This window comes from Schistocerca americana, chromosome 5 (genome assembly GCF_021461395.2).
Source record: "Schistocerca americana isolate TAMUIC-IGC-003095 chromosome 5, iqSchAmer2.1, whole genome shotgun sequence".
Taxonomy (NCBI): Eukaryota; Metazoa; Arthropoda; class Insecta; order Orthoptera; family Acrididae; genus Schistocerca; species Schistocerca americana.
Genome location: NC_060123.1, coordinates 586,594,800 through 586,609,516, shown reverse-complemented (window position 1 = coordinate 586,609,516; position 14,717 = coordinate 586,594,800).

Genomic DNA, 14,717 nt, shown 5'->3' with positions numbered 1-14,717 from the left:
TGTGCTGTCCTCATCATCATCTTATCATCCTCCTCGACTGCAGGTCTCCGAAGTGGCGTCAGATTGAAAGACCGGCAGCCGGCGAACGGCCAGCCCGATGGGGGGCCCTAGCCATACGATTAAATAAATAACTGGGGCTATTTGCGCCACTCTCATACGAATAGCGCGAAATAAGAGCAGAATTCATCTTTTAGATGCAGAAAAATGCCTACCAGCTTTCGTTTATGTAACACAACTCCAGCTTGTTGTGATTTTCTTCCCGTCAGTGTATTTTTAATAATATGCGAATTTTCCATCCACAGCAACACTTAAAATATTAGCGCTAGCCAAAAAAATAATAGGACCTTTCCTGTGGGAAATATAATGTAGTTTCATTTTGCACTGGGAAACATTTCCCCAGAAACCGCGGTTTTCCATAAGTTTAAACTGTATCGATGCAGTTTCAGAGGGTATCGTGTGGATTCGCAGCGGAAATTTTCTGGTCATTAGTTCTGCAAGGGTCATTTACATGAGATGCTGCCTGGTTTCAGCACCAGCTAAATAGAGTTATCTTTTGTGTAGACGGTCATTGCCAGCTTTAAGGTACTTAAAAAACTTCGTTGTATGTTGACACAGTTATTTTTTACTAAGCGACTGATTTCCCTCAGTTTACGACTATATTTATCGGCGTCACAGGGAAAATGTCATTACAAAACTGCATGCTAATATACCGATGCACAAACCTATCGAAAGAAATTTGTACAATATACTTACATTATCAGTAATTTTGTTAACTTCGTACATACATTTCATTTACAAGATATGAACTATACCAAATGACTTTATGTACAGAGCATGACTAATGATCTTTGAGCGGCGCTGGGTAAGATGGCAGATTATATGTGGTGGTTTTTTCATAGGTGTACGCAAAATAAGGAAGATTGCAATAGTAAATGTATAAATCAGACAATCTATACGCATGTATATGAGGCTGTTTGTTATAAGTGATTCAGGCAATTTCTTTAATGGTCTCAGCAATAACTATATTTGGATTTGACATATTCTGGCTTTAGACAGGTTTTGTATGTGTACCCACTTCTTTCGAAATTTTATTTTTATTCTCTCTTGGGTTGCCACAATATTGACACCCGTGATTATCTAAAGCACTGTTCCTCTTTTCAGTGTTCAAAAGTTGCAAGCCGTAAGCAAACCAAATTACGATTTATTGTAATTGTATAACGGGTGATCAAAAGTTTCTGTTGGGATGGGAAGTTTCCTTTAGAGGGAGTTTCTGCAGCACATACGCAACGTAACCAGACTCCGAAGTGGGTTTATAAGCATAGACATGGTTCAAATGGCTCTGAGCACTACTGATGAGGTCACTAATTAAACCTAACTAACCTAAGGACATCAGACACATCCATGCCAGATGCAGGATTCGAACCTGCGACCGTAGCGGTCGCGCGGTTCCAGACTGTAGCGCCTAGAACCGCTCGGCCACTCCGGCCGGCCAGCATAGACATGTATTCGTGTCTTTCCGACGTGTGCGGTAAATGCGGAAACGTGTAGTATCGCGGCATTATTACCAAATGCGTCCACACATGAGCAACGCCCTGTTATTCTTTTCCTGGCTGTCAAAGGACAAACTCCGATAGACATTGCAACCTACCCTCTACTCACTCCTATCTTTAATTGGCCCATATGTTATTAAGGAATCTGGTGATTTGAAATTAGTCATTATTCTACAATTTTTTTAGGCCCAATTTGAGTATTCTATCAGATTTGTTACAGTCTCTTACACTACTCAGATCATTGTTTCAGCGCAACGGATGACGCTAGCCTACAGTCTAGTACCGCTACAGCCGATACAGAGGGAGGTTCACATATGATTCGTTCATGATATGCTTTATTCATTACCCCAGATATTATGCAAAATTAAAGTTCAAAAACGTCAAATTTTTCATTTCTTTTATCAAATCTCGATGATTTTAAGGTGGCATATAGGGAAATGTTATCTAATCAAGAACGAGATCTGGCTCAGTAACAAAATTAGGTTTTTATTATATTAAAAGTTCAATGCCACATGATCATACGAATATTACGTTCGGTAAGCAAGCTATTAAAAAGGATCTTTCACAAATAAAATTGAATAGCAAACATAATAATAAAGAAAACTGATAAAATATATCGGCACCCTTCCATTGGTCTCCTACCTTAATAAAAGGGTTACCACACTATTAGGACCGAAAGGGTGAGCTTATGTCATGAAGTATGGGTGCTAGGCATACTGAGCACATTTACGACTCTACACTACACACTCTGCATGTAAATGTTAAGCTTTGCTGGCTAATAAAGACGTGGGATAGGCTGTGCAACAGGAGAGTGAGTGGCTGTGCGAGTTACAATAAAGACTGCCCTACCTTTCGCAGATTTCAACAACATGACCCACACAACCACAGTTGCCTTTCTGCATCATACAGAAGGTAATGATCATTAAACATGTTAGTTCTTCTGTAAACTACCGCATATACCATCAACACACTTGGCATTCGAAATCCTACTGCGGCACATTTCAAAAGCGACATTTATCATACACTCCTGGAAATGGAAAAAAGAACACATTGACACCGGTGTGTCAGACCCACCATACTTGCTCCGGACACTGCGAGAGGGCTGTACAAGCAATGATCACACGCACGGCACAGCGGACACACCAGGAACCGCGGTGTTGGCCGTCGAATGGCGCTAGCTGCGCAGCATTTGTGCACCGCCGCCGTCAGTGTCAGCCAGTTTGCCGTGGCATACGGAGCTCCATCGCAGTCTTTAACACTGGTAGCATGCCGCGACAGCGTGGACGTGAACCGTATGTGCAGTTGACGGACTTTGAGCGAGGGCGTATAGTGGGCATGCGGGAGGCCGGGTGGACGTACCGCCGAATTGCTCAACACGTGGGGCGTGAGGTCTCCACAGTACATCGATGTTGTCGCCAGTGGTCGGCGGAAGGTGCACGTGCCCGTCGACCTGGGACCGGACCGCAGCGACGCACGGATGCACGCCAAGACCGTAGGATCCTACGCAGTGCCGTAGGGGACCGCACCGCCACTTCCCAGCAAATTAGGGACACTGCTGCTCCTGGGGTATCGGCGAGGACCATTCGCAACCGTCTCCATGAAGCTGGGCTACGGTCCCGCACACCGTTAGGCCGTCTTCCGCTCACGCCCCAACATCGTGCAGCCCGCCTCCAGTGGTGTCGCGACAGGTGTGAATGGAGGGACGAATGGAGACGTGTCGTCTTCAGCGATGAGAGTCGCTTCTGCCTTGGTGCCAATGATGGTCGTATGCGTGTTTGGCGCCGTGCAGGTGAGCGCCACAATCAGGACTGCATACGACCGAGGCACACAGGGCCAACACCCGGCATCATGGTGTGGGGAGCGATCTCCTACACTGGCCGTACACCACTGGTGATCGTCGAGGGGACACTGAATAGTGCACGGTACATCCAAACCGTCATCGAACCCATCGTTCTACCATTCCTAGACCGGCAAGGGAACTTGCTGTTCCAACAGGACAATGCACGTCCGCATGTATCCCGTGCCATCCAACGTGCTCTAGAAGGTGTAAGTCAACTACTCAGGCCAGCAAGATCTCTGGATCTGTCCCCCATTGAGCATGTTTGGGACTGGATGAAGCGTCGTCTCACGCGGTCTGCACGTCCAGCACGAACGCTGGTCCAACTGAGGCGCCAGGTAGAAATGGCATGGCAAGCCGTTCCACAGGACTACATCCAGCATCTCTACGATCGTCTCCATGGGAGAATAGCAGCCTGCATTGCTGCGAAAGGTGGATATACACTGTACTAGTGCTGACATTGTGCATGCTCTGTTGCCTGTGTCTATGTGCCTGTGGTTCTGTCAGTGTGATCATGTGATGTATCTGACCCCAGGAATGTGTCAATAAAGTTTCCCCTTCCTGGGACAATGAATTCACGGTGTTCTTATTTGAATTTCCAGGAGTGTATTTTGATGCAAAATTTTACCTGAGCATTATTATGTTAATAATCAGCAGACATGTCCCAATGAATCAGTCCTTTAGCATTGAGAGATAGCCCATCCCTTAAAATGATTAAGCGCAAAGCACATGGCTCCACCAGTCACCCAAGGACACACACGAAAATATGTAATGTCGCGGGACACTGAAAATGCCATCACGCACACTGACTAGAAGCATTTTTATTTAATGGTTCGTACTCACGTAATTAAGCACTAAAGGTGCCTTTTGCCACACATCTGCTCGATTCTGCACCCACAGTGGTTTGGCGAGAAAATTTGCAGTCACGCACAAGGAAAAATTCCTCTAAATTCAGAAGATATTCTCAAAACACATGTCAATGTGAAGTGCTTTATGTGATCTATTAATTTAACAAATACAAATAACTGAAACACCAAAAGTTACAGTCCTATACTGAAAACAAATGCCGATAGGTGAGACCTCGCGACCGCAGATATTTCAGTATAGCAAAATAATTAAAATTGTCGAATCCCTCCATGTATGCTGTCCAAGCTCCACTTGAAAGGCAACACTCCGCATAACGTCTAACACAATATAAGTCATTTTTAACCATGTTATCTCACCATTTCTGCCGGTGCTTCTCGGATACGTACTCACCCTAGGTCTCCCCGCTGTAGAGAGCCAAACATGGCGGAAAGCTGCCCCAACGACCACCTATTCAAACGAAAACGAGGAAGATGCCGTTCATTGGCAGTTTCCTGTGTCGTCCTCCAGAAACAGGTGAAACTCAAGCAAGCCACTGGCAACTCTACTCTTGCGCCACCTGACGTCAAAGAGTTGCTAGTTCAGTACCAACGTCACTTACTTATTGTGGTATCGATAGTTCCGATGCCACAGCGTAGGTGCACGCTCGTAGGTTGTCACTACGAGAGCGGACGAACTACGCCGACCACAGCGCCCTCTAGCCGAAGCTGTGGAGGTCAACGAGCGCCGCTCTACTTTCGCCCCAGTTGATCAAGAGCAGACGGCCTACCAACTTAGCTCCTACTTGTAGGGGGGCTAGCCATTACGGACTTTGGCTTTGTACCTTCCAGTTACTGTTAGCTTTGACATATGAACGGCTTCGGACCTACGTGCTCATCTGTACCAAAAGTTAAGTAATGTGTTTGTATATGTTTACACACCAGTAAAGGTGCCTTAACTTTACTTTTAGTACCGAAGTGCTCTACCCCACCTGCTCCTACTCGCTTCTTTCATTCGGCCTAATTTACAGATCGCAGAAGCAGACCCACGCGGAAGGGCGGGATACAAAACTTATCTTTGCTTAATGATCCATACTTTTACTCCCAAAATAATTACTTTCAGTCACATCCATACAGGAAAGATGAAGAAGGAATAAAGGAAGTGTGGCAGAAAAATAAAACTCCAATGACGACTTTTCATGTCCAGCTGGCTAGAGGAGTAACTCTACGTCATGCACATTAATTTGTTAAGGAAATAGCCTTAAAGGCTAAAATGGAGCGCACTACAGCACCGCTTCAACATCCACCGGAGAACGAAGAATCTGTATGGGGCAGCATGCCTGTCGAAAACCGACGATGTGGAATGGTGCGTCAGGTTCCGTGCTGCTGCTTCATGCTAGCACACGACCCCATATCGCCAATTTCGTAACGCAAACGCCCATTTAAGTAGGAGCATCTCGAGCAACCGCCCTACAGTCCTGATCTCCCCCAGTCGATTATCACGCGTTCGGTACCTTAAAAAAGACCTTGAACGGCCGACGATTACAGTCGTCTGTGAGGTTATTGCCTCAACGGTCACGGCGATTTTTCCTGACTGGCTTACGGTTTCTGGACATAACAACATTCGCACAGAAACTTTTGATTGCCCCTTGTGTCATCCATGTACGAGGGCCACTCCAAGAGAAATGCACACTAATTTTTGTTTTAAATCCATCTTTTATTCTACATGTTTGAAAGTTTTATAGTGTGTAGATACATCCTTTAGGAACAATATTTTCATTCCTCCACATAATTTCCATCCCTCTCAACTGCCTTATGCCATCTTGGAACCAGCGTCTCTCTACCCGCACGGTCAAATTCTGGACTAACCTGTTGGAGCCACTGTTTGGCAGCGTGCACAAGGAAGTCATCATCTTCAAACCTTGATCCACGAAGAGAATCTTTCAGTTTCCCAAAGAGATAATAGTCACATGGAGCCAGGTCAGGACTGTAAGGCTCGTGTTACAGGGTTGTCCATCCGAGTTTTGTGATCGCTTCCATGGTTTTTTGACTAACATGTGGCCGTGCATTGCGGTGCAACAGCAAAATATCCTGCTTTTGCCGATGTGGTCGAACACGACTCAGTCGAGCTTGAAATTCCTTCAGTGTCGTCACATATGCATCAGAATTGATGGTGGTTCCACTTGGCATGATGTCCACAAGCAAGAGTCCTTCGAAATCGAAAAACACCGTAGCCATAACTTTTTCAGCAGAAGGTGTGGTTTTGAATTTTTTTTCCTTGGGTGCATTTGCATGATGCCCCTCCACCGATTGCCTCTTCGTCTCTGGTGGAAAATGATGGCGCCATGTTTCATAATCTGTCACAATTCTTCCAAGAAATTCATCTCCACCATTCTCGTACTGTTCCAAAAGTGCGCTGCATACCGTTTTTCTTGTTTCTTTGTGAGGCACTGTCAACATCCTGGGAACCCATCTGTCACAAACCTTTTTTAACGCCAACACGTTCTGTATTCTGTAAACACTTCCTTCCCCTATGCCAACGTAGCGTGGCAATTCGTTCACTGTGATGCGTCTGTCAGCAGTCACGAACCCGTTAACTTTCTGCACATTGTCTGGAGTGTGTGCAGTACGAGGCCTGCCGCTGTGAGGACAATCCTCAATGTTGCCGTGCCCGCTTTCATCACGTAACCTGCTTGCCCACCGACTAACTGTACTGCGATCGACAGCAGCGTCTCCATACACCTTTTTCAACCTCTTGTGGACGTTTCCCACTGTCTCGTTTCCACAGCACAGGAATTCTACAGGGTGTTTCAAAAATGACCGGTATATTTGAAACGGCAATACAAACTAAACGAGCAGCGATAGAAACACACCGTTTGTTGCAATATGCTTGGGACAACAGTACATTTTCAGGCAGACAAACTTTCGAAATTACAGTAGTTACAATTGTCAACAACAGATGGCGCTGCGGTCTGGGAAACTCTATAGTACGATATTTTCCACATATCCACCATGCGTAGCAATATAATGAAATTACCCGAAACCTTTGACAACGTGTCTGGCGGAATGGCTTCACATGCAGATGAGATGTACTGCTTCAGCTGTTCAATTGTTTTTGGATTCTGGCGGTACACCTGGTCTTTCACGTGTCCCCACAGAAAGAAGTCACAGGGGTTCATGTCTGGCGAATAGGGAGGCCAATCCACGCCGCCTCCTGTATGTTTCAGATAGCCCAAAGCAATCACACGATCATCGAAATATTCATTCAGGAAATTAAAGACGTCGGCCGTGCGATGTGGCCGGGCACCGTCTTGCATAAACCACGAGGTGTTCGCAGTGTCGTCTAAGGCAGTTTGTACCGCCACAAATTCACGAAGAATGTCCAGATAGCGAGATGCAGTAATCGTTTCGGATCTGAAAAATGGGTCAATGATTCCTTTGGAAGAAGTGGAGGCCCAGACCAGTACTTTTTGAGGATGCAGGGATGATGGGACTGCAACATGGGGCTTTTCGGTTCCCCATATGCGCCAGTTCTGTTTATTGACGAAGCCGTCCAGGTAAAAATAAGCTTCGTCAGTAAACCAAATGCTGCCCACATGCATATCGCCGTCATCAATCCTGTGCACTAAATCGTTAGCGAATGTCTCTCGTGCAGCAATGGTAGCGGCGCTGAGGGGTTGCCGCGTTTGAATTTTGTATGGATAGAGGTGTAAACTCTGGCGCATGAGACGATACATGGACGTTGGCGTCATTTGGACCGCAGCTGCAACACGGCGAACGGAAACCCGAGGCCGCTGTTGGATCACCTGCTGCACTAGCTGCGCGTTGCCCTCTGTGGTTGCCGTACTCGGTCGCCCTACCTTTCCAGCACGTACATCCGTCACGCTCCCAAAAAAATGGTTCAAATGGCTCTGAGCACTATGGGACTCAACTGCTGTGGTCATAAGTCCCCTAGAACTTAGAACTACTTAAACCTAAGTAACCTAAGGACATCACAAACATCCATGCCCGAGGCAGGATTCGAACCTGCGACCGTAGCGGTCGCGCGGTTCCAGACTGTAGCGCCTTTAACCGCTCGGCCACTCCGGCCGGCCTCACGCTCCCAGTCCGTTGAAATTTTTCAAACAGATCCTTTATTGTATCGCTTTTCGATCCTTTAGTTACATTAAACCTCCGTTGAAAACTTTGTCTTGTTGCAACAACACTGTGTTCTAGGCGGTGGAATTCCAACACCAGAAAAATCCTCTGTTCTAAGGAATAAACCATGTTGTCCACAGCACACTTGCACGTTGTGAACAGCACACGCTTACAGCAGAAAGACGACGTACAGAATGGCGCACCCACAGACTGCGTTGCCTTCTATATCTTTCACATCGCTTGCAGCGCCATCTGTTGTTGAAAATTGTAACTACTGTAATTTCGAAAGTTTGTCCGCCTGAAAATGTACTGTTGTCCCAAGCATATTGCAACAAACGGTGTATTTCTATCGCTGCTCGTTTAGTTTTTATTGCCGTTTCAAATATACCGGTCATTTTTGAAACACCCTGTATGACAGCACGTTGCTTCTGACGAACGTCAAATGTAGCAGCCACCTTGAAGACATGCTGTGACGGCGCCACTCGCGGGAACAGGTTGAAAACAAGCAGGAAGGATGTATGTACACACTGTAAAACTTCCACACATACAGAATGAAAACTATATTCTTATAAAAATAGTGTGCATTTCTTTTGGAATGACCCTCGTATAAGTGGAGTTTGTTTTTAAACTTTGTGACTGGCTGGAGGGGGAAGAAGATGGGTGCAAAATTATTTTTTCTCGTGGAGTGCTGAAGACCAAAATGCCGAACAAGGAGATTGGTTGAGTGTGTGGAAGACAGTCACACTGTATACTGGAGCCACAGTGTCGATTCCTTACCTGAGATTCACTTCCAGATTCTTTATTGTGGCCGCAGCAAAGAACGGCAGACATTGCGATCAGTGAATTCTTCAGACGGTACGAGTGACTAGTCCTTGTGTAGTCAGCTGGAAGCAGTCATTGTATAAGGTCAGTCTGCTTCCTTACGCTCCCTACCCTTCCCAGCTTACCCACCACCGCTTCTTAATTAATTCACTTGCCATTAACAGAATGTAACCTTTCCAGCGGCAGATTCGTTTGGTTAAACAGACGTTAATTGTTGTACTTTTGGCCACACGTGCTCAAATAAATTAAAACAGGTATTTAATTAACCCGCTGCCGGGTCGGGGCAGGGGCCGCATTGGCACGGCTAAATTGGAAAACCGACGTCTGGAACAAACGCTAATGAATTAATTTGCTTTCCGTGGTGAACGGCGCGCCGGCCGCCCTGCTCCGTCTGTAGGTGGAGTGAGGCAGGAAGGGTGGTGGGGGAGGGGGTAGAGGGTAGAGGGTAGCGCTATGGGATGGGGGCAGCTCACGACACGACCCGATGGTTCTGCCACGTGCAGATACTGTCGCCGAATAAGAAGTCGCTATTTGAAAGTGCCACCACGAGAGAGGGCTTTGCTACGTTCCTCAACTTCGGTGACCTCCCTCCCTCTCTCCCTCTCTCTCTCTCTCTCTCTCTCTCTCTCTAAATTATTTTTCTAAGATCATTGTTCAGACAAGCCACGAAGTTTTAGTGTGTAAAATGTATCCAAAGATACAAATAATTATATGTAGTATACAGGAAATGTTAAAAGTTTTTTATAAAGAAGTGCAAAATAACATAAATACTTATGAGGGTTAAAATGGTTTAAGCCGCCATATAGCATTAGTCATTACTTAAAATGTGTAGTGCATGCCATGAATGTAAATACATGAGACAGGACTTCAAAACCAACCATACGAATTCTAAATGTATACACAGCAGTATTAAAGATAACATCAGGACTGTAAGTATTAAGTACAAAATATTGGGAAGCTGCTCAAAGGTCTTTAAAAGAATATTTTCGTCATGTGGTATAAAAATAACTTGATGACAACATCTATGTTATCTTTTAGGATGAAGATAGAAACTTCGTTTTCTATTTACATACGACGTTTTAGTTTTACTGAAGATGTTCACCAACGATAGTCCAGTTCTCTCCATTACCAAGTACACTACTGGTCATCAAAATTGATACACCACGAAGATGACGTGCTATAGACGCGAAATTTAGCCGACAGGAAGAACATGCTGTGATATGCAAATGATTAGCTTTTCAGAGCATTCCCACAAGGCTGGCGCCGGTGGCGACACCAACAACGTGCTGACATGAGGGAAGTTTCCAACCGATTTCTCATACACAAACAGCAGTTGACCGGCGTTTCCTGGTAAAATGTTGTTGTGATGCCTCGTGTAACGAGGAGAAATGCGTACCATCACGTTTCCGACTTTAATAAAGGTTGGATTGTAGCCTATCGCGATTGCGATTTATTGTACCGCGACATTGCTGCTAGCGTTGGTCGAGATCCAATGACTGTTAATAGAATATGGAATCGGTGGGTTCAGGAAGGTAATACGGAACGCCGTGCTGGATCCCAATGGCCTCGTATCACTAGCACTCGAGATGACAGGCATCTTATCCGCATGGCTGTAACTGATCGCGCATACACGTCTCGACTTCTGAGTCAACAGATGGGAATGTTTGCAAGACAACAACCATCTGCACGAACAGTTCGACGACGTTTACAGCAGCATGGACTGTCATATGGGAGACCATGGCTGCGGTTACCATTAACACTGCATCACAGATGGAGCGTCTGCGATGGTGTAATCAAGGACGAACCTGGTGCCCGAATGGCAGAACATTTTTTCGGATGAATCCAGGTTCTGTTTACAGTATCATGATGGTCGCATCCGTGTTTGGCGACATAACGGTGAACGCACATTGGAAGCGTGTATTCGTCATCACCATACTGGCGTATCAACCGGCGTGATGGTATAGGGTGCCATTGTTTACGCGTCTCGGGCACCTCTTGTTCGCATTGACGGCACTTTGAACAGTGGACGTTACATTTCAGATGTGTTACGACCCGTGCCTCCACCCTTCATTCGATCCCTGCGAAACCCTACATTTCAGCAGGATAATGCACGACCATGTGTTGCAGGTACTGTACGGGCCTTTCTGGATACAGAAAATATTCGACTGTTGCCCTGGCCAGCACATTCTCCAGATCTCTTACCAATTGAAAACGTCTGGTTAATGGCGACCGAGCAACTGGCTCGTCACAATAAGCCAGTCACTACTCTTGATGAACTGTGGTATCGTGTTGAAGCTGCATGAGCAGCTGTACCTGTACACGCCATCCAAGCTCTGTTTGACTCAAAGCCCACGCATATCAAGGCCGTTATTACGGCCAGAGGTGGTTGTTCTGGGTACTGATTTATCAGGATCTGTGCACCCAAATTGCGTGAAAATATAATCACATGATAGTTCTAGTATAATTATTTTCCCAATGAATACCCGTTTATCATCTGCACTTCTTGTTGGTGTAGCAATTTTAATGGCCAGTAGTGTAAGTTTTCATCGAGATATTTTTATACCACATGACGAAAATATTCTTTTAAAGATCTTTGAACAACTCTTCAATATTACCTATAAGTAATACTTCCAGTCCTGATTTTATCTTTAGTGTTGCTCTGTATAGATCTAGAATTCGGATGTTTGCTTTTGAAGTCATCTGATATATTTACATACATGGAATGCACTACACATTTTAAGTAATGACTAATGCAATATGGTGGCTTAAACCATTTTAACCGTCATAAGTATTTATGTTATTTTGCACTTCTTTATAAAAAACTGTTAACATTTCCTGTATACTGCATATAATTATTGGTATCTTTGGATAGCATCCGTGAAGATGGTCCAAGACCGAATCGGTAGAATCTGGGTTTAAAATAAAAACAGCCAATGGTTCAAATATGCATTTTACACATTACTTAACGGCTGTAGGCAGTCATCTTCCAAGAATGTACAAACTTATAGTTGTCAGTTCTTCTTGAAGTTTCTGTAACGACCGCACGCTGCTATTTGCTATTAATGATAACTTTCCCGTAGTGTGTGCTTGCCAAAGACATAAGTGGAGTTCTCTTCAGCAGTCGTAACAGTATTTATCCAGAAACAGTTATTAAAATTCTCACAAGCTACTTCGGAATACGTGAAGATTATTGGATTAATGTTTCTTTTCGTACTGAGTGCCTTGTCAGAGATCCGACGTCATTAAGTGTGTTCGCACTAAGCTCTGTATAAACACTCTACATAAGCTTTGGACCAATTTTTTTTTCTTAGCAGAGGAAGAGAAATTTGTATTGTTTTCATTGACTTGGAGAAAGCCTTTGATGACAACAGTGGAATAAGTTAACGAACATTCTAAAAAATCTATGTAATCAAGACGACGGATTTGTAAAAATAAAAGTGCTAAAAATAAAATGATTGCGGACTTATATACAGACTTTGTGTCTTCAATTGATAAATTCAAAGGTAGAATGGTGTCAGCTGGAAAGATAGAAGGCTAATTAAGAACCTATACTTACAACAGAAAATACGAATATAGCTCGGACATGGGATGACAGAGGGAAGCACAATTGGAACGCGAGTGAGACTTCGGCATCGGCCACACTTTCAAATAAGCGCGCCGCCAGTTACTTTCGTGCCTTGCTTCTTAATCACGTGCTTTTGTAATATTCCTTGCTTCCTTATTCACTACCATCTGACCCTTCTTGCGCTCTGAAAACATCGCAGAGGCATATGATACAATTCCAGCGGCAAATGGCTCATCAGTTACTGAAGTATGAATTTTTCTTGACAGAAGAAAAACAAAACAAAACTATATAGATATAAACAACAGAAAAGTATAATGTACTAACGAAGAAAGCTGGAGCGTTTAAATGGCAAAAAATCGAAACACTACCCAAGGCAATAAAATTTAGTACACAGTAAGGCAAAATTTATCGTATGGGCAATACTACCACTGCTGATATGCGCCGTGCCGATGTGAGCGTATGGCCGGGCTACTTTTCCTCTCCCCGCCTCAAGTTTCCCACGGTGCTAGCGAGGCAAGCGCGACGCGCGGCGCGAGAAACTGTGCCGCAACCACAACGCCGCGCGACCTGGCGCAGGCGCGTGTCGCGTCCCAGTCGCGTCGCGTCGCAATTTGCTCGGTTCCATTTGAACCTGTGATGTTACAAAAACACGCGCTGCGATGCCTCGCGCCACACGCGCTATACGCGTCTCAATTTGCGCCTAGCCTAACGCTGCCGTGTTTCCTACAGCCGCCACCGCGGCACGAGGGCGCTGCCATCAACGATTACGCGGCTGCCAGTGAGATGCAAGCATCCCCTCTCCGGAGCATCAGAGGCGGTTGTACTTAAGTTCGAACATTCGTGTACTGAGCCCATTTTGTGTGTTTGCCAGTAGAATAACATTCACAGACTTTCATAGTGTCCAGGTCTCGACATCTTCAGGACAAACATTGTATTCAAGAGTGATAGATTAGTAAATATTTTGCGTTTTTATGTATTTCCACACTCAGACATACTTTTAGCAGCTGCCGCTGCAAACACAGCAACAAATTTATTTATTATTTTTACTATTTGATACTAGATGTAGAATAAATTAATATCTGAATTCTTGTTCATGAACAGCATCTATTCCTCGCTCCTGTATCCACTAAAGAACCACACAGCGTGTGAAGGAAGTCACAACAGAAAAAAGACTGCTTTCTCTCGCCAATACTTGAACGTATACTTGGAACATATTACTTGCAAACTTTTGGATCGAAAAAGAGTAGTGCAGATTGGTGGTTGGAGGACAGAATGTATTCGATTTACGGATGATATGATGTTATTGGCAGAAAGCGAAACAAAACTAGGACTGATACTATAAAAGAATCAAATAAGAACCTCTGAGGAATTTCTGAATGAGGATTAATAAGAAAAAGACAAAATGTATGGTGCCAAACGGGAAAATACCGAAATGGTTCCTCTGAAAGAGCACGGCAGATTTTCTTCCCCCTTCTCCCATAATCTGATGGAACCGATGACCTCGCTGTTCGGTCCCTCCCCCAAATCACCCAACCAACCAACCACCAAATCTGGTCCTTCAGGACTGTTCCATTTCCAGAGTCCTCAATCATCTCATCTGCAAAAAAATACCACTGCTCCACGTCACTATCCTTCAAAGGTTGGCACAACTGAATGCTGTAAAAGAAAAGGTTAAGTTCTGTTTCATGATCCTGGGGAGGGACAGTAGTGACATCATGAGTTGATGTGGTGAATGTCTTTTTTATTTAAGGGTCTCCTCCCTGAATAAGGTTCGAACTCGTTCCACATTTTCCAGGGTTTCAGCTGAGGCTGATCTTCCTGAGTGACCCTTTCTTGAGTCACATAAGGAGCCAGTCTTTTCAAAATGTTTTATCAACTCGTAAGAGAAGACTGGGAAAACGTTACACAGAATCCTTATCAGAGTATGCTTACATTTCGTCATCGCAGTTGGAATTCCTTTCAGT